Consider the following 20,674-nt stretch of genomic DNA (forward strand, 5'->3'; position numbering starts at 1 on the left):
TTGTAATTCACTAATTACTTTATAACTGTCCACTACATAGAATATGTGAGATTCAGAAATAGAAACAGTGTCATATGAATCAGAAATGAATCCACATCCAAGAAGCTTATTTGACAGCAAGAAAATTATTAGATAGCTGTAATGACACAAAATATAAAATCATAAAACACTATTGCATACTATTAGATATTTATTAGTGTTTAGAATTATTGGTAGCTTGCCACTCTTTATTTTTTATTTACTCCATATTAATAAAATATTAATGGCTATAATTTTATATCTACCAATTTCTGAGTTCTTAAAATGTCAAATTATCTCCATTACAAGTTAACGTCTCCACTGGGGCAGTAATAAGTATTCATATTTTTCTCCTCAGGTGTAATTATTATTCTTTCTCATAACTCTATAACTTCAGAGCATGAAGAAATAGTGAAGAACTTTTGTTGGTTTTAAATTGTCTCTACCAATAAGGTTTTGGTTTTGCCTCCATGTGCTTTCTTTGGTTTTAGATCTCTTTTTTAAGATTTCTGCATATCTTGCATTAAAGTATCTGTATTTCATAAAATCAGTATCAAAACTTCTCTTGGACTCCACTAATACTAGCATTTCTGGAGGCAAATGCTGTATTTGAATCCTGTACAAACATGCAGTGAAATGGAAAGGACAGATTTTAAACGATTAAATACATTTAAGTGACAGAGCCCAATGCATGATTGCATATAGACGGGATGAGAATTTCTGATATGAATCACAGGGTTGAGGTGCCTTTAGGCTACTTGGGTAACAACTACAGTGTATGTCCACTAGATGGCAATATATAAACCTCCCTACATGGAAGATACATCAGTTGCTCTTAAGTGCCTATAACAACGTAATGTAAAGGTGCACATGAAGAAGTCCACATTGCCCCTGGTCCCATTCACACTACTCCCATTTCAGATACCAAAGCTCTGGAGAGCATATAGGAAGAAAATTCCACAGAGCTGTTTCATCTCTCTGTCTTCCTAGTATTGAATTAACTTTTAACAAGTGTACTACATTCTTCCTCAGGAAATATACTGAGACCACATATTAACCAGTGACTTACAAAAGGGTGGCATCATAGTGAAAATTTCTGTTCAGTCCATCAAGAGTTTTCATGTCCTCTGAATTAACTGAAATTCAAAAACCTAGCACAAAAGTAATTTTTTATTATTACTTTTAGGCTGCAGAATTGGAAATCTTGAAAATCCAAATGAATCAGACTTATCAGAACATATGCAATGTATAAAAATACAAGCTGTCTCCAAAGTTACTAGACATACCAAGAAAATACTTAAAAGGCTAAAATTATCAGTCACTTATAGTTTGTTAATTTCTACTTATTTTATTTGCTGGTAATTTCCTTGAGAGACACTAACATATATGGTGCATACTCTTGTTTCTTCTAAATTCATGAGACTTCCACCTTAATAATTAAGAAATAGCTAGTAGCCACTGTAATTGAATAACATGAATTATTTCTGATCAATTGTATAACTTTGAAGGTCATACCTATTAATCAGTCCTGTCCAAAAAACAATGAGTTATAACAAAAATCTCTTCTATTCATTTGTTGTATGAGCTAATAAAAATGACAATAAATCAATAAAAACATATTTAACATAACAAATATATGATTATTGATTATAAAAATGATCCCAATATTTCACATCTCTCTGTCTCCATACCCCTTTTTATTTAAATTAGCACTTCAATTTCTTAAGAAAAGATGTTTATTTTCACATTCCTTAACTCTGGTATGGTCAAGGGAAGTTGCGATAAGCAATGGTGTGACAGCTCTGAGCCTAGACATGTGGACACTTCTCAAGTATCCACCCACTGACTTATGATGGAGTGGAGCCTGGGCAACTTGGAAGGAAGAAGAAAAACTATAAGGAAGAAAGCTGAAACACTGGAGATTCCAATCAACATCCTGAACTACAGTGCCTCATTGACCTGCAAATGCATAGAAAGTTGAGTGCAAATAAACAACAGAGTTCAGGCAAAAATGAAAAAAAAAATCAGCTGAGCACAGGCAAAGTGTTAATCATGAGCTGTATAAATGGTTCTAATATTAAATCTCCATGTGGTAGGTGGTTTGATATTCAGGTTCAAGTTATGGTGTAGTAACAACTTGTGGAACCCATGTTATGGTGCAGCAGGTTAAACGGTCTGCTTCCAATGCTAACATCCCACATCAGAGTGCTGGTTCAGTACAGGTCACTCTGCATCTGACCAAGCTTCATACTCATGTGTCTGGGAACGCAACAGAAGTTTGCCCAAGAGCTTATGTTACTGCAACCCACATAGATGTGAACGGAGTTCCTGGGCCCTGGCTGTGGCCTGACCCAGATCTAGCTGTTGCAGTCATTTGGAGAGTGAACCAGCAGAAAGAAGATCTCTTTCTGTTTATTTGGTTTTCAAATTAATTAATTAATTAAAAAATTATGATCTCCTATACACAAATAAAAAGACAGACAATCTAATAAATATGGACAAAACTCTGAATAGACAGTGCATGCAACAGGAAAATCAAAATGCGTAAGTGTGTAAGCAACAAATTGTGTGACTATTGAGGGAAATTAAAATTGTAACAATTTCTAGACTGAAAATCACTTACTCCAATTATTCATTACAAAAACTGAAAAAAATGGGATGCATCTTGCATGGGGCTACAGAGTAAGTTCTCAACTTAAAACTGAAACTCAAATTTATTCTCTCATCAATCATAATTCTATGCATCCGTAATTCTGAACATCCTATTGCCATTATGGGAGGAGAAAAATGATACAAATCTCCATGAATTCTGCACAGTTATGCCAGAGAAATAGACTTGGCCCAAAGATGTCCCAACAGCCTACAAATGAACACAGGACACAGACGTTCTGATGCCACAGCCCCACTCATCACCTGCAAATTTTCTTTGATTTGCTTCTCACTGAAACCTTTGGCCAGGACCACAACTCCACACTGCAGCTGGTAGCGAAGGGCAATCAGAGCTGGGCTTCACTTGTGCTTTTTTTCCAAGGCACAGATGACTGAATCTTCCAAGAGAACTGGGGAGCTCTGGTCCACCCTGGAAGGAAAAGTAGGATGTACAACTCTTAAAGCTGAGCAATCAGTTTGTTAGGAGGCTCCCCAAACAGACTAAGGTGTCTTCTGTAGAGAGCCCTCTCAAACAGCATTCATGGACTCGCAGCATCAGCATCATTTGGGATGCTGCTTTGAAAAGCAATTTCTGTCCTCCCCCAAGCCACTTGAGAGTTAACTCCAGAAAACTGGTATGATATTTTACATAAAAATTATTTATTTGAAAAGCAGAGTGACACAGAAAGGGAAGAGAGGAGAGATTTTTCATTTCTTGGTTCAAAACAACTGGCCCAAAATGGCCCCAACAGCCAGGGCTGGGACAAAACCAGGATTTAATTTAAGAACATTATCCAGGTGTCCTATGTGGCTAGCAGGGACTGAAGTACTTAAACCATCATCTACTGTCTCCCTAGTGCATTGGTAAGAAACCAACTGGAAGAGGCTAGAAAAGATAGAACAGTATCAGATTATTTTTTTTTTTGACAGGCAGAGTGGATAGTGAGAGAGAGACAGAGAGAAAGGTCTTCTTTTTTGCCGTTGGTTCACCCTCCAATGGCCGCTGCTGCTGGTGCACTGCGCTGATCCAAAGCCAGGAGCCAGGTGCTTCTCCTGGTCTCCATGGGGTGCAGGGCCCAAGCACTTGGGCCATCCTCCACTGCCTTCCCGGGCCATAGCAGAGAGCTGGCCTGGAAGAGGGGCAACCGGGACAGAATCCGGTGCCCCAACCGGGACTAGAACCCGGTGTGCCGGCGCAGCAAGGCGGAGGATTAGCCTGTTAAGCCATGGTGCCAGCCCCAGTATCAGATTATTACAATGTTATTATTAATGAGGAAAGAAAATTTGAAAAGTAGAAGAGCTGAATTTAAAGTGTGAAACATCAAAATTAAACTGAACAATATGAACATTAAATAATAAACTTATTTTTAAAAATAGATTTTATATTTCTGTCTCCTGAATGGGTTAATTTTTTTTTCTTTTTTTTTATTAAACTTTTATTTAATGAATATAAATTTCCAAAGTATAGCTTATGGGTTACAATGGCTTCCCCCCTCCCATAACTTCCCTCCCACCCGCAACCCTCCCCTTTCCCGCTCCCTTTCCCCTTCCATTCATGTAAAGATTCACTTTCAATTCTCTTTGTATACAGAAGATCAGTTTAGTATATATTAGGTAAAGATTTCAACATTTTGCCCATATAGCAACATAAAGTGAAAAAACTACCATTGGATTACTAATTATAGCATTAAATAGCAATGTACAGCACATTAAAGACAGAGATCCTACATAATTTTTTTTCAAATTAATTAATTTTCTATGCCATTTCCATTTTAACACCAGGTTGTTTTTTTTTTTCATTTCCAATTCTCTTTATATACAGAAGATCACTTCAGTATATAATTAGTAAAGACCTCATCAGTTTGTGCCCACACAGAAATGCAAAGTATAAAAATACTGTTTCAGTACTAGTTATAGCATCACTTGGCTTTAGACGACACATTAGGGACAGATCCCACATGGGGTGTAAGTACACAGTGACTCCTGTTGCTGATTTAACAATTTGACACTCCTGTTCATGGCGTCAGTAATCTCCCTAGGCTCTAGTCATGAGTTGCCAGGGCTATGGAAGCCTTTAGAGTTCGCTGACTTTTATCTTATTCCGATAGGGTCATAGTCAAAGTGGAGGTTCTCTCCTCCCTTCAGAGAAGGGTACCTCCTTCTTTGATGGCCCTGTTCTTTCCACTGGGATCTCACTCACAGAGATCATTCATTTAGGTCTTTTTTTTTTTTCAATGATATCTTGGCTTTCCATGCCTGCTATACTCTCATGGGCTCTTCAGCCAGATCTGAATGCCTTGAGGGCTGATTCTGAGGCCAGAGTGTTGTTTAGGACATCTGCCATTCTATGAGTCTGCTGTGTATCCCACTTCCCATGTTGGATCTTTCTCTCCCTTTTTGATTCTATCAGTTAGTATTAGCAGATACTTGTCTTGTTTGTGTGATCTCTTTGACTCTTAGACCTATCAGAGCTATCAATTGTGAGCTGAAATTGATCACTTGGACTAGTGCGATGGCATTGGTACATGCCATCTTGATGGGATTGTGTTGGAATCCCCTGGCACATTTCTAATTCCACCATTTGCGGCCAGTCCGATTGAGCATGTTCCAAATTGTTCATCTCCTCCCTCTCTTTTTCCACTCTTAGATTTAACAGGGATCACTTTTCAGTTAAAATTTAAACACCTAAGAATAATTGTGTGTCAATTACTGAGTTCAATGGGTTAATTTTTAAAAAATATTTTATTTATTTTTTATTTATTTGAGAGGCATAATTACAAACAGAGAGAGGTGTTCTATCTGCTGGTTCACTCCTCAAATGGCCACAAGGGCCAGAGTTGTGCCTATTTGAAGCCAGGAGCCAGGAGCTTATTTTGGGTCTCCCTCATAGGTGCAAGGGCCCAAGATCTTGGGCCATCTTCCACTACCTTCCCAGGCCATTATCAGAGAGATGGATCAGAAGTGGAGTAATTGGGACACGAATCTTGACCCATAAGGGAAGACAGCACCACAAGTGGAGGCTTAGCCTACTCCACCACAGTGCCTGCCCTGGTTAAATTTTTTTTTTTAAAAAAGATGTCATTGAGGCTGGCACCGCAGCTCAATAGGCTAATCCTCCACCTTGCAGCTCCAGCACACCAGGTTCTAGTCCTGGTCAGGGCACTGGATTCTGTCCTGGTTGCCCCTCTTCCAGTCCAGCTCTCTGCTGTGGCCCGGGAGTGCAGTGGAGGATGGCCCAAGTGCTTGGGCCCTGCACCCGCATGGGAGACCAGGAGAAGCACCTGGCTCCTGGCTTCAGATCAGCATGGTGCGCTGGCCGTAGTGGCCATTGGAGGGTGAACCAACTGTAAAGGAAGACCTTTCTCTCTGTCTCTCTCTCACTGTCCACTCTACCTGTCAATTAAAAACAAAAAAAAAGATGTCATTGAGAATAAGCAACCCTACAAACCACTTCTTGATACTTACATCTTTGTTCACTACAAGGGCACATCGTGAATTCCAGATTGGGGAAAAGGGATAGAATTGTAGCACATTGATTATCAAATTGTGCAGAAAGCCAAAATTTACTGTAAGAATCCTGAAGATAAGACTAATGGACAACACTGTAAATTTGGAAGGTATCTCACTGAGTACACTCAATGGATTTCACATTAAAAATAATGAGTAAAATGAACTATATGACAGAATAAATGGAAATCCATAAAACTATCATGAAAACGGAGAAACACTCAAAGAAATCAAAACTGTTTTCCCTGGGACCAGCACTGTGGCGTAGTACATAAAGCTGCTGCCTGTGGTGCTGGCATCCTATATGAGTACTGGTTCAAGTCCTGGCTGATCCACTTCCCATCCAGCTAGCTCTCTGATATGGCCTGGGAAAACAGTAGAAGATGGCCCAAGTCCTTGTTCCCTTGTACCCACGTGGAGACCCAGAGAACCTCCTGGCTTCGGATCGGCACAGTTCCCACTGTTGCAGCCACTTGGGGAGTGAACCGGTGATGGAAGACGCCTCTGTCTTTCTGCCTCTGCCTCTCTGTAACTCTCCCTTTCAAATAAAAAAGTAAATCTTAAAAAAAAAACCTGCTTGCCCTAATGTTTGCTGATTATTACTGTAATTGTTTCATGTGACATTGATTGTTGCAGGGAAGAGTTTAACATGTCTTATAGAAATAATTTACTTTATTGTGATTTGATGAGGGCCTTTTAGGGCAAAATATCATTTGAGAAAATAAGAACGATTAAAAATGAAAATAATTACTTACAAACTTCAATGAGAGAGCAGCAGCAGGCAAAAATCATTGATGAATATTCAATTATTACATAAAACTTAGTTGGGGATACTATTTCTCCTAGGACATTAGTCATTCAATAGGCTACCAGTAATTGTCAAAAAGAAACATATTTATAAAAAAAGAGATTTGGCTACCATTAACTCAGCCAAGTGAAAAATACTGCTGTCACCAACAGTGGGACAACCTGTCACTATGTGCTTCCTACTGACATAATGTGAGGGTTAAAGCATTTTAAGAATATTTTCTTACCAAAAATGTTTAGTTTTAATAAAGTTTTCAGATGTACCTTCTGATTTATAGAAAACTGGAATATAGAAACAAGTTAATCAATACCACAAGATAGCAACCCTAAAATATTTGACAAAAACCTGGCTTGGTATCATGCTGAAAAAAGTTGGATGATCATTCCCTTGGGGAAAAAAAGCTCAAGGAATAGGACTAAAGCAATGTGAGAACCAGAGAAGACATAGAAAAGACACTTCAGAAAAAAATTATTGGGAACTGGACTACAACCGAGATGATAGACTGGGTATTAGAGGATGTGAGGCAATGATTGTTAATTTCCCTATGTGTCATAACAGAAGGTGTTACTGTGTGGGAGAATGTATTTATTCTAATGACCTGGTTTCTGGGCTGTAGAGATGAACTGTCATGTCCACAATTTTCTTTGAAGAGATTTTTTAAAATGTTGCATATATTTGTACAGATATACCCAGAACACACACACAAACACATATACATACATGTATGAATCTTATGTACTTCACAATGTGGCAAATCTCAAAAGTTTTGGATGTACAATACAAAATACATATGTTCTGTATCATTGTTTCAAATATTTTAATGCTTGAGAATTTTAACAATAAAATTATGAGAAAATTATGTCCAGAATAATGATAATTTCTAATATTTATATTTGAGAATCATGATGTTTTATCATTGTATAGCAAATTCAGGAATTTTGTAAGTTGCATTTTCCAATTGAGGACCCTTGCTTCTATAACCTAAGTTAGAGCACAGAACCAGACACAGAATGGATGTGTTTAAACAGTTGATTTAGTGGCATAAGCTAGGGAGGAGATACAGACTCTGATGTATTTAGGTACAGGGTCAGGTCTGTCTTACTACAAGCTCTTGATTGCTGATTTCATCCATCACTAGTATCTCCGTAAGCAGATAACTCCCTACCTCTAATGTGTATGACTTTCATAACTTCTAGTTAACTTTTTCTCCATTTGTACCTCTGTATAAAACACATGAAATCAGAAATACTGGTCTTTTCTTATTTTCACTCCACTTACTGCCCATCTCATGCTTTATGGCCTTCTTTCCTGGACACAGTTCCCTCCACATAACCTTCATCCATCTGATCTCTGTTCATTTCTCATAGCTCAGGGATCGGTCCACCTTCCCTCTGACGTCTGATTACCAAGTGCTGCCTCCTTCATTGTCTTTACCTCCCTACATTATTACACAATAAGAATTAAGGTCTTTACGCCTTCCCACTAAGACTTTCCTAAGAAGAAACACAATAGTGGGTCCTCCACACTTTCCAAGACAAAATAGCTATGCTTGTAGATCTTCGATTCCTCAAATATAAGATCAAGGATCAATGGATACTGGTAGTAGTACATAGGAAGAAAGGAAGCAAGAACAGGAAAGGAAGTACAGTGTGCTGACCTGATTACAAACTGGCTTGTACTTAAGCCCTGGCTCATTCAGAATCATCTCCAGCTGCCTGCGGTTGAAGTTGGAAACCCCAATGGACTTGGTCAATCCTGCATCCTTACACTTCTCCATTGTCTGTGGAGAAGAACATTGTGAAGAATCATTTGCATAGCTGTCTGAGCCAATATGAATGCAGAAATTCCAGTGAAGGTAGAAGGCTCTGGTTCTTCCCCATCACTCAGGATGATTTTCCTTGTAAAATCTATGAATTTCTACCTCCATGAGTGGGTGCATACGCCATTCTCCCAGGTGAAAGTGTGACAGAACCCCCTCTCCAGCCTTCTCCTTACTCTCCCCTCCACATACTCACCTCCCACGTGGAGCAAAGATCCACTGTGTCAAATAGTACTTTTCTATGGTCATCTTTAGGAATAAGTTCTCCCCCTGGCTGTAACAGAAGCAGTCATCACAATGATGTCACCCAACACAAATTTCCACCATGGCAATGCTCCTATACTCAGCAAATCTCCAGGAAGCAGAGCGTGTGTGTGTGTGCATGTGTGTGTGTGTGTTAAAAGGATTGCATGTGCAACTATATGAAATTTCTTCTCTTACACCTACTATATGTATTAGTAGATACACTTTCCCCACATCCATTACTACTTTTCCTTAGAAACGCCTCTCTTTTACTTGGAAAATCAATAGTTACATAGTCTTGAACTGTAGCAGTGATAGATTGCAGCCTTGACTCAAGCTAGCCAGTTTTATCTACCCCAATATTGTTTGTTCCAAGTGAAGTCATATTACCTGTATATAAGGTTCTTTTCAAAATTGATTTTAATACTGGAAGATGCAGAGTCTCTATCAAATGTTAATGACCATGAACCTTGAATTGCTCCCAGACCATATTTTACACCAATGGGAGAAAGTTCAACAAAAATCAAGTAACCTTAAGTGATACAGAGATGCAAGATCGATATCAATACATGTCTTAAGACTACTTAAAATATGTACATCTATTTGTGGCCTGGACTCTCCAGTTACATAATCCAATAAATTCTTAGGCATAGCTAACTTCAGTAGTTTCTATATAGTACACAGATTGAATTTATATAAATTATATACATGTGTCATTCACCAGTTCATAAAAATTGTGGTTATATTGGTAGCTGAAATGAAATAAGCTTTATGATACAGATCACCTATCTTCAGAGACATTGGGCAATGAATAATAATAGAGGTCAACGTAGTCCAGTTGAAGTTTTTTCAGTGACTCTTTCAAGCTTGGTCGAACCAGCTTTGGTCTATGGAAAGTGGACCAAAACTGAAGAAGTTAATAAATGAATTTTTGTGTTGGATGAATACATTAACCAAATTTGTTGGTGTATTTTTATACTGGTTAGAAACTGCTGAATACAAGGAAAAAGCACTTCCTCCCATTTTGGGAGTTTCCTGTGATCTTATATCTATATAACCTGTAGTATATGTTTGGTGGTTGTTAACCTAGTGAATCATGGCACCAGAGATAAAAATGTTATCAAGTAATAGCAGAGTTTTTATAAAATTTAATGATCTAATTCTGACATCTGCTTAATTCAATAGGGAAGAATTAGTATCCCTTTTACTGGCAAAACTGAAGGGAAATATTTTGAAAATTTTGTGTTGCACATATTAAATATGTTTATATATATCTAATGCCTAATGAGAACTCTCATATTGTTCAGTCATGTTGATAAAGATGACAACTGATAATGAAAATAATGTGAAAATTTAAAAAGTCACTGAGGAAATGAGGAAAGCCGTAATCTTATGATAGTGCTGTCTCCACAACCATGCTACATCACAGTGCTTTGAGAGAGACTTAGAAAGGTAAAGGGACTTTACATAAAATATAGATTTGAATATAAAACATACATTTTAAGAAATAAATGTTACATGCAAATGTATCTGAATAAAATTTGTAGCACTAAACACAATACACCAATAACTATGAATCCAATCATATAATTGTCAGTTCCACTCATAACATTGCATTACTTTGTGCACCATGAGACAGTACCTTTGAAGTGTAAAATATGTCTTGCCTTTTTCGCTACACCACCTGCAATCTTACTTGTGATGGCCAGTCCTACCTCCTCTTCATTTTTGTACAAATAAGCAGAATCAATATGGCGAAATCCGGCATCTATAGTTAATTTGGTGGCCTCCAAAGCCTCACTTGTAGGAACCTAGAGGAGCAACCAAAAGCAGCATTTGGAAATTCAAGTGACAAGAACTAGTTCAGGTAAAAGCAATGACCTTGACAAGAATCAACTGTTCATTTTCTTTGGGGTTAGTTCTGCAGTTGGAGTCATGAATTCATCCCAGTTTGCCTCTTTCCTTTTTGAAATAATAAAGCTGGGCATCTCAAGTACATGTTCAGTTCCAGCAATCACAAATATCATAAGTCACTAGGAACATCATCAAGGTTCAGTGATTAGCTGGAAAGACTCAGCTAATATCCACAGTTACATTCATAGTTATTCATGCAGTAAGTTCAAAAAGTTAGGTTCAAATAGGGAAAATATGCATGGAATGAAGCATAAAAAAAAAAAAAACAGTGCAAGTATTATTCAGTCCTCTCAGAAAATCACACAGAAAAGTCTAAATTCCTCCAGCATTGATATTTTTAGAGGAAGAGATGAGAATTAAAAACTCTCCCTTTCAAATAAATAAATAATTTTTTAACTTTTATTTAATGAATATAAATTTCCAATGTACAGCTTATGGATTACAATGGTTTCCCCCTCCCATAACTTCCCTCCCACCTGCAACCCTCCCCTCTCCCGCTCCCTCTCCCCTACCATTAACATCAAGATTCATTTTCAATTCTCTTTATATACAGAAGATCAATTTAGTACATATTAAGTAAAGATTTCAACAGTTAGCACCCACATAGAAACACAGAGTGAAACATACTGTTTGAGTACTAGTTATAGCATTAAATCACAACGTACAACACATTAAGGACAGAGATCCCACATGAGGAGTGCACAGTGACTCCTGTTGTTGACCCAACAAATTGACACTCTAATTTATGGTGCCAGTAACTACCCTAGGCTCTCGTCATGAGTTGCCAAGGCTATGGAAGCCTTCCAAGTTCGCCGACTCTGATCATATTTATTTATTTATTTATTTTTATTTTTATTTTTGACAGGCAGAGAAAATTAAAAATCATGGCTGGAGATTTACAAGAGTCTATCAAGCGTTGTAATATACAGATAATAGGAGTCCCTGAAGGTGTGGAAAGAGAGAACAGATTAGAAAGCCTTCTTAATGAAATATCAGAAAAGTTCCACAATATGCATATTGAAAGAGACATCTAAATAAGAAATGTACCAAACTCTCAAAAGACAGGACCAGAAAAGGAATTCACTATGACACATTGTGGCAACACTTAGATCAGTGAAACAAAAGGAACAAATCTTTTTTTCTTTTTTTTAATTTAGTAAATGTAAATTTCCAAAGTACAGTTTATGAATTACATTGGCTTCCCCCCCATATTTTCCCTCCTATTCACACCCCTCCCATCTCCCGCGCTCTCTCCCATTCCATTCACATCAAGATTCATTTTCAATTTTCTTTATATACAGAAGATCAATTCAGTATATGTTAGGTAAAGATTTCATCAGTTTGCAGCCACACAGAAACACAAAGTGTAAAATACTGTTTCAGCACTAGTTATAGCATTACTTCGCACTGGTCAACACATTAAGGACAGATCCCACATGAGAAGTAAGTACACAGTGACTCCTGTTGTTGCCTTAACAATTTGACACTCTTGTTTATGGTGTCAGTAATCTCCCTAGGCTCTAGTCATGAGTTGCCAAGGCTATGGAAGCCTTTTGAGTTCGCCGACTTCGATATTAGTCCGACAGGGTCATAATCAAAGTGGAAGTTCTCTCCTCCCTTCGGAGAAGGGTACCTCCTTCTTTGATGGCCCCGTTCTTTCCACTGGGATCTCACTCACAGAGATCATTCATTTAGGTCCTCTTTTTTTTTTTTCCAGAGTGTCTTGGCTTTCCATGTCTAAAATATTCTCATGGGCTCTTCAGCCAGATCCGAATGCCTTAAGGGCTGATTCTGAGGCCAGAGTGCTATTTAGGACATCTGCCATTCTATGAGTCTGCTGTGTATCCCACTTCCCATAATGGATTGTTCTCTCCCTTTTTGATTCTGTTAGTATTAGCAGACACTAGTCTTGTGTGATCCCTTTGATTCTTAGACCTATCAGTGTGATCAATTGTGAACTGAAGTTGATCACTTGGACTAGTGAGATGGCATTGGTACATGCCACCTTGATGGGATTGTATTGGAATCCCCTGGCACATTTCTAACTCCACCATTTGGGGCAAATCCGATTGAGCATGTCTCAAATTGTACATCTCCTCCCTCTGTTATTCCCACTCTTATATTTAACAGGGATCACTTTGCAATTAAAATTTCAACACCCAATAATAATTGTGTGTTAATTGCAGAGTTCAACCAATAGTACTAGAACAAAAAATACTAAAATGGATAAAGTATTACATTGTATTTCAACAGTCAGGACAAGGGCTGATCAAGTCACTGTTTCTCATAGTGTCCCTTTCACTTCAACAGCTTTCCTTTTTTGTGGTTGGTTAGTTGTCACCAATCAGGGAGAAGATATGATATTTGTCCCTTTGGGACTGGCTTAATTTACTCAGCATAATGTTTTCCAGATTCCTCCATCTTGTTGCAAATGACCGGGTTTCATTTTTTTGACTACTGTATAGTACTCTATAGAGTACATGTCCCATAATTTCTTTATCCATTCTACTGTTGATGGGCATTTGGGTTGGTTCCAGGTCTTAGCTATTGTGAATTGAGCTGCAATAAACACTAATGTGCAGACAGCTTTTTTTGTCTGCCAATTCAATTTCCTTTGGGTAAATTCCAAGGAGTGGGATGGCTGGGTTGTATGCTAGGGTTATATTCAGGTTTCTGAGGAATCTCCAGACTGACTTCCATAGTGGCTTAACCAGTTTGCATTCCCACCAACAGTGGGCTAGTGTCCAAAAAGGAAGAAATCTTAAAATGTGCCAGAGAGAAATGAACAATCACATTCAGAGGTAATCCAATAAGACCCACCCCGGACTTTTCATCACAAACCCTACAGGCAAGGAGGCAATGACAAGACATATCCAAGTTTTAAAAGAAAAACACTGTCAATACAGAATACTGTATCCTGCATAGCTATCATTTGTCAATGAAGGGGAAACAAGGATTTTCCACAACAAACAGAAACTCAAAGAATTTGTATCTTTGTGCCCAACCCTACAATACTGGCTCAAGGATGTGCTACACACAGAAACACAGAAACAAGAACTTCACTGCAAAGGAAGATGAACTTAGAAAATGACTCGGCTAAAATACAAAAAAAGCCAAAATACATAAATAGCTCTACTTAAGGAAACATGGCAGGAAAAAGACAGCATTTAACAATAGTCACACTGAATGTAAATGTTCTCAACTCTACAGCTAAAAGACACAGACTAGCTGAATGGATCAAAAAAGAAAACCCATCTATCTGTTGCCTTTAGGAAACACATCTCACCAGCAAAGATGCACGCAGACTGAAACTGAAAGGATGAAAGGGCTGCAGTGGGTTAACACCCTGGCCTGAACACCAGCTTCCCATATGGGTGCTGGTTCGAGACCCGGATGCTTCCAATCCAGCTCTCTGCTATGGCCTGGGAAAGCAGTAGAAGATGGTCCCAGCCCTTGAGCCCCTGCACCCGCGTGGAAGACCGAGGAAGCTCGTGGCTTCGGATTGGCCCTGCTCTGGCCATTGCGGCCAACTGGGGAGTGGACCATCAGACAGAAGACCTCTCTCTCCTCTCTCTGCCTCTCTGCTCTTCTCCTCTCTGTGTAATAAATAAATTTTCAAATAAATCTATAACTAAATTTGATCTGTAAATGTAATTGCTTTTGTTCATATTATGTGAGATAAGGAGACACATGTACCATATGTACATTTTAAATGTTATCTAAGGTACATAACTTTTACAAATACAGATTTGGGAACATGGTAATTCTTCCCACTCTAACTTCCCTCCCAACTGTGCTCCCACATTTTTCCTCCTCTTTCTCAGTTTCCCACTCTTCATTTTTACAAAGATCTATTTTCAGTTTACATTATACTCATAAGATTATACAGTAAGAATTCAAAAGTAGGATTTTTGAATGGCAGTCTAGATGTCCGAGTAACAATATCTTGATTGTCATCTCTACCATGCATCAAGTATATGTAATTATCTTTCTGACATTGTTTTTGTATTCAGTGTATTTACTTACTTTGCTGTAGTACCTTAATTTTGTATGAAAATAAGTCTGGCTACCCATATGGCAACATTCACTCATTTATTTTAGAATACTTTTTATATCTGTGACTATGTTTTCTTTTATATATAATCAAATCAGTTCCCATAAGAGAGTAAGTTTTTAAATGTTTAATTCTGTAATGAAGCTGTCAATTAATTTGGAGAGAATGGAATTATTGATAATATTAAGAGATGCATAATTATTATGCAAATTTAAAATTATTTAGGGTATATTTAATGCATTTCATTATTTTATAACTATTCATTTAGAAATTATGTATATTGTTAGATTAATTCAGAGAATAATTTTGATACTATTTATTTATTTGAAGGCAGAGCTTCAGAAAGAGAAAGAGATAATTTCCATCTACTAGTTCACTGTGCAGAAGGCCACATATCCCACAATGGCCAAGTTGAAGCCAAGAGTTAGAAGCTTCATCTGGATCTCCCCTATGGGTGATAGGTGCCCCAGCACTCTGCTGCTTTTCCTACGCCATTAGTAGGGAGCTGGATCAGAAGTCAGAAGCAGAGCAGCCAGGACTCAAACCAGTATCCATATGGGATGCCCGCATTGCAGGTGGTGAATTTACCTTCTGTGCTGCAATGTTGGCCCCAATATGCTTTTGATAATTTTTCTCAACTTTTTCTTTTAAAATTTTTCAAATACGCATGAAAGTTCAAAGAATAATGTGCCTTGTTCCCAGATTCATAACTGTTCATACTTTGCATTCTGGTCTTTCTCCTTTTCTCTGGATATTACTATGTATTAACAGATATATTTGGCATAGTATATTAACAATTACTATTACTATTAGCAATCATTTTATGCTTAAAATATCTCAGATTTAAACTACAAGTTCCTCTTTGAGGCAGGTCTTGTGTTGTTTGAACATAATTTACTAGTCTTTGAACAATTTCTCAATTAAATTATGGTTCAAATATTTTTTCACCTTCTTCAAGCTCGTAGATGGGATTTAGGGATTTGTTCGTATCCAGAAACATTACTAAATTATCTTGATATTTTAATATTTTTGAAAATACCGGTTTTGTTTCATCTCTCTTCCTTTGAGATGTCATTTTATCTAAAGCATAACACTGTTTCAGTTTAGTACTTATATATACAGAAATGGCTTTATTTTTTTGACTGATATTTTTAACCTTTTGAGTGTCTTTTTGGTATGTCTAATAAATTTGGAGAAAACTTACATTTTTATGCATTGCATATGTACTGATAGTCTGATTCACTTGAATTTTCAGATTTCAAATTAAGCAGTCTAAAAGTAGTAACAAAAATTTACTTTAGCCCTAGGTTTTTGAATTTCAGTTAACTTCAGAGGACATGAAAATTCTTGATGGACTGAACAGAAATTTTCACTATGATGCCACCCCTTTGTAAGTCACTGGTTAATACGTGGTTTTGAAGAACGTAGTACACTTGTTAAAAGTTATTTCAATATTAGGAAGACAGAGAGATGAAACAGCTCTGTGGAATTTTCCTCCTATATGCTCTCCAGAGCTTTGGTATCTGAAATGGGAGTAGTGTGAATGGGACCAGGGGCAATGTGGACTTCTTCATGTGCACCTTTACATTACGTTGTTATAGGCACTTAAGAGCAACTGATGTATCTTCCATGTAGGGAGGTTTATATATTGCCATCTAGTGGACACACGCTGTAGTTATTACTCAAGTAACCTATTTAAACGTTTCCAAAATATTCTCAGATTAAAAGCACCTCAACCCTGTGATTCATATCAGAAATTCTCATCCTTTCTATATGCAATCATGCATTGGACTCTGTCACTTAAATGTATTTAATCGTTTAAAACTTGTCCTTTCCATTTCACTGCGTGTTTGTACAGGATTCAAATACAGCATTTGCCTCCAGAAATGCTAGTATTAGTGGAGTCCAAGAGAAATTTTGATTTTGATTTTGTGAAATACAGATACTTCAATGCAAGAAATGAAGAAATTTTATAAAAGAGATTTAAAACCAGAGGAAGCACATGGAGGCAAAACCGAAACTTTATTGGTGTAGACAATTTAAAACCAACAAAAGTTCTTCACTATTTCTTCATGCTCTGAAGTTAGAGTTATGAGAAAGAATATTAATTGCACCTGAATTCTTATTTTAAAAATTCCATTTTAAAGTTATGTTTATGAAAATGAGAAACTCCATACAAATCACTTCTCCTAGAGTGTCATCAAATTGATTATACATTATTCTTTCTCGTTTTAGTTTTGATGGCCACCCTAATTACCCATTTTCTGAAGAATACTAACATGGAGGACTGCATCATAGCTTCTACTAGCAGCTCCTGCATGTGGATCGTGATGTGAGAGACATCTTAAATGCTGGTGATTGGACCCCTCTCTTCTGATTAATCCAAGCTGCTTTCCAACTCATACAGAGCTAAGTCTATATCAGAAATCAAAGGCCCTGCATCTTCTCATGTGATAGAAAGTAATAAATTGTTTTTCCATTTACTACGGTGTCTACTACTGGAATGTTTTGTTTTCTTTTGATTCATTTAGGACTATCTAGCTTATACTCCTCCAGGAGTCCACATTTCTATTTCATAATAGAATACTGTATCAGTTTGGACTGAACCAGCTCAATCCCTTGATTCAGTCTCTCTGGCATAGTGTAGTAAACGATGATTCACTAGGTGTTCATAATTTTATTTTCTTTCTCCTTGTTTTGTGTGTGTGGCGATGTGAAAATAAATTATAAGCATCACCCTTCATTTCAGCATGAATCTTCCAAGAGCTAAGATAGTAGTCTTAAATACAATCGTTTCTCTGTATCATATGAATGTGTAACATTTACAATCAGTTGATTTCAAGTAAGGGATATCACCCTCATCCAAACTGTTAAAGGCATTAAGAGAAAAACTAATGTTTCCCCAAATAAGAGTGAATCATAAACAAAGTTCTGACCTGCTTGCACAATCATTTTTGAACCTGACTACAGAACCTTGTTTACAAGGTTCTCATTCCAAAGTGTAACACAGAAATCCTGTGTGAGTTTCCTGTAGATAGTTTACTTACCCTCTGGATTTGGGGCCTTACACTGGGACTTCAGCGCTTGCCTGAGCTTCCAGCTAGTCAACTGAATTTTGTTTTTATCAGTCACATAATTACAGGAACCAATTCTTTAAAAAAAATCTTTGTTGTCTCCTCCCCCTCTCTCTCGCACCAAAACATACACAGATGTTCCTTTTGTAAAAAAGGATTTATTAACTGATTGATTTGAGAGAGAGGGAGAGAATCTTCCATCCACTGGTTCATTCCCCAGATGAACAGCTGTGGCTTGGTCCAGGCTGAATCCAGGAGCCTGGAATGGAACATCGTCTGCCAGGCGCTAAAGGTTTCATCTAAAAAATTGGAGCTTTTTGGTTGATTTTATTTATTAATAGGGCTTTTATTTCTACCAGTGACTGAAAATAGATGGGATTCAAAACTATTTTCTTTCTGCTTCTCCAAATCCAAGTCTAAATCTGTCTCTTCCAAAAGTAGACATACCTGCACATCAGTGTTCTTTAATTCAGTACGAGTGGATCTGTTTGCACAGAAAATCTCATCCTGTGTCAACAGAGATGCCCTGGAAGCCAGCTATGGGCACAGACAGTTGCCTATGAAATGGGCCTCTCAGCACCACGGAGAGTGTAATTAGTAAAGACCCAAAGAATAAAAATGATCAGGGACATACGATGGACTGAAACAGAAGTTAGAAAGTTTACCCACACAGAAGTATAAGCCACTTTCATAGATCCCCAATGATACTATGAAGGGCCTACCCTCCACCTCCCCAGACCACAAAACTTTTCTAGAAACTGGTTAGTTGGGGCCGGCCATGTAGTGCAACGGTTTAATGCCCTAGCCTGAAGCGCCGGCATCCCATATGGGCGCCGGTTTGAGACCCAGCTGCTCCACTTCCAATCCAGCTCTCTACGGCCTGGGAAAGCAGTAGAAGATGGCCCAAGTCCTTGGGCCCCTGCACCCATGTTGGAGACCCAGAGGAGGCTCCTGGCTCCTGCCTTCGGACTTGTGCAGCTCCAGCCATTGCAGCCAATTGGGGAGTAAATCATCGGATGGAAGACCTCTCTCTCTCACTGCCTCTCCTCTAACTCTGACTTTCACATAAATAAATAAATCTGTTTTTTGACAGGCAGAGTTAGAGAGAGAGAAAGGTCTTCCTTCTGTTGGTTCACCCCTCAAATGGCTGCTACAGTCGGCGCGCTGTGCCTATCCGAAGCCAGGAGCCAGGTGCTTCCTCCTGGTCTCCCATGCAGGTGCAGGGCCCAAGCACTTGGGCCATCCTCCACTGCCTTCCCAGGCCACAGCAGAGAGCTGGGCTGGAAGAAGAGCAACTGCGACAGCAGCGTCCCAACTGGGACTAGAACCCGGGGTATCGGCGCCTCAGGTGGAGGATTAGCCAAGTGAGCTGCAGCGCCGGCAAAATAAACAAATCTTAAAAAAAAAAAAGAAAAAGAAAAAGAAAGAAACTGGTTAGAAACTCTAACACTCAACACCCTTCAAACTCTTGCAAGAAATACAAATAATTGCCCCAGGGCCAACTCTAGGCATTACACACTCAAAGAGGAAATGATAAACTACACCTAGTGATTGCCAACTGTAATGGAAAATGACCAGGGAAGGAATTTATTTGCTTCCTCTTGGAGCCTCCAAACCACATGCTGATAGATGTGAACACGCGCCCCTAGTGATGGTATACAGCTTCCTGGAAAAGAAGTTACAAAAGCAAACCACAACCAGTCCGTACAATGGTTGGCTGCTTTATCTCTTTTTTCTGAATATTAATCTAGTTTGTGATTCTAAGGCTCACATGCTTTGACCTGAGGATTATTATAAGCTCCAGGAGAACCAACCATGCCCCAGAAAGATTGAATATTTGAAAACTGGAAATGTAGTGTGTCTGTCCTCAATTTTCCAGACCCTTATGTAAGCCTGGTACACAGATGAGCATGGCAGAAATTTACCCTGAGAAAGGAGAAAGTGCCCAATGGTTCTGGTTGGAAAGCCTGCATTCTGAACTACCCACAGACCAGTTTAATCTAACTGAATACATTTTACCTGAGGTGGCTTATTAACATGTGCCTTTGCTTGTCTAAAAGAGCTTGTGCTCCATATGCAGCTGGGATCCTTCATACCTATCTAGGTGAATGAATGTAAGTAACAACAACAACAACAACAACAACAACAAACCAAAAACCAAAAAACAAACTTCCCTGCAATTTCCATTACCATTACCCTCATTTTTCTTGTAAACAAGGTTCTGAAGTCAGGTTCAAAAATGATTGTTCAAGCAGGTCAAAACTTTGTTTATAATTCACTGATAAGCCCTGAGACATCACAGATGTCTCAATATATCACAATGTAATCAATACTGGCACATCCCCCACTGCTCTCCCAGGCCATAGCAGAGAGCTGGATTGGAAGTGGAGCAGCTGGGTCTCGAACCGGCGCCCATATGGGATGTCGGCGCTTCAGGCCACAGTGTTAACCAGCTGCACCACAGCGTTGGCCCCATGAGTAGTTATGTTTATACTATTGTATTGAAAAAAAAAATAGAGCTGTGTTACGTATCTAACATGCATTATTTTCTGCAGATATTGTCTAAATATTCAAATGAAAAGTAGTGT

At 38.3% G+C, this 20,674-nt stretch overlaps 1 long non-coding RNA gene and 1 pseudogene across 3 annotated transcripts in view; both read right to left on the reverse strand.

The window, feature by feature from the left end:
- The window catches only part of LOC133773908 (uncharacterized), a 151,333-nt gene that overhangs the window by 96,158 nt on the left and 34,501 nt on the right, over window positions 1-20,674 (reverse strand). The gene's annotated exons all lie outside the window — the stretch shown is intronic.
- Window positions 1,137-20,180, reverse strand: LOC133773844 (prostaglandin-E(2) 9-reductase-like; annotated as a pseudogene).

This window comes from Lepus europaeus, chromosome 14, assembly GCF_033115175.1.
Source record: "Lepus europaeus isolate LE1 chromosome 14, mLepTim1.pri, whole genome shotgun sequence".
In the NCBI taxonomy this organism is placed as follows: domain Eukaryota; kingdom Metazoa; phylum Chordata; class Mammalia; order Lagomorpha; family Leporidae; genus Lepus; species Lepus europaeus.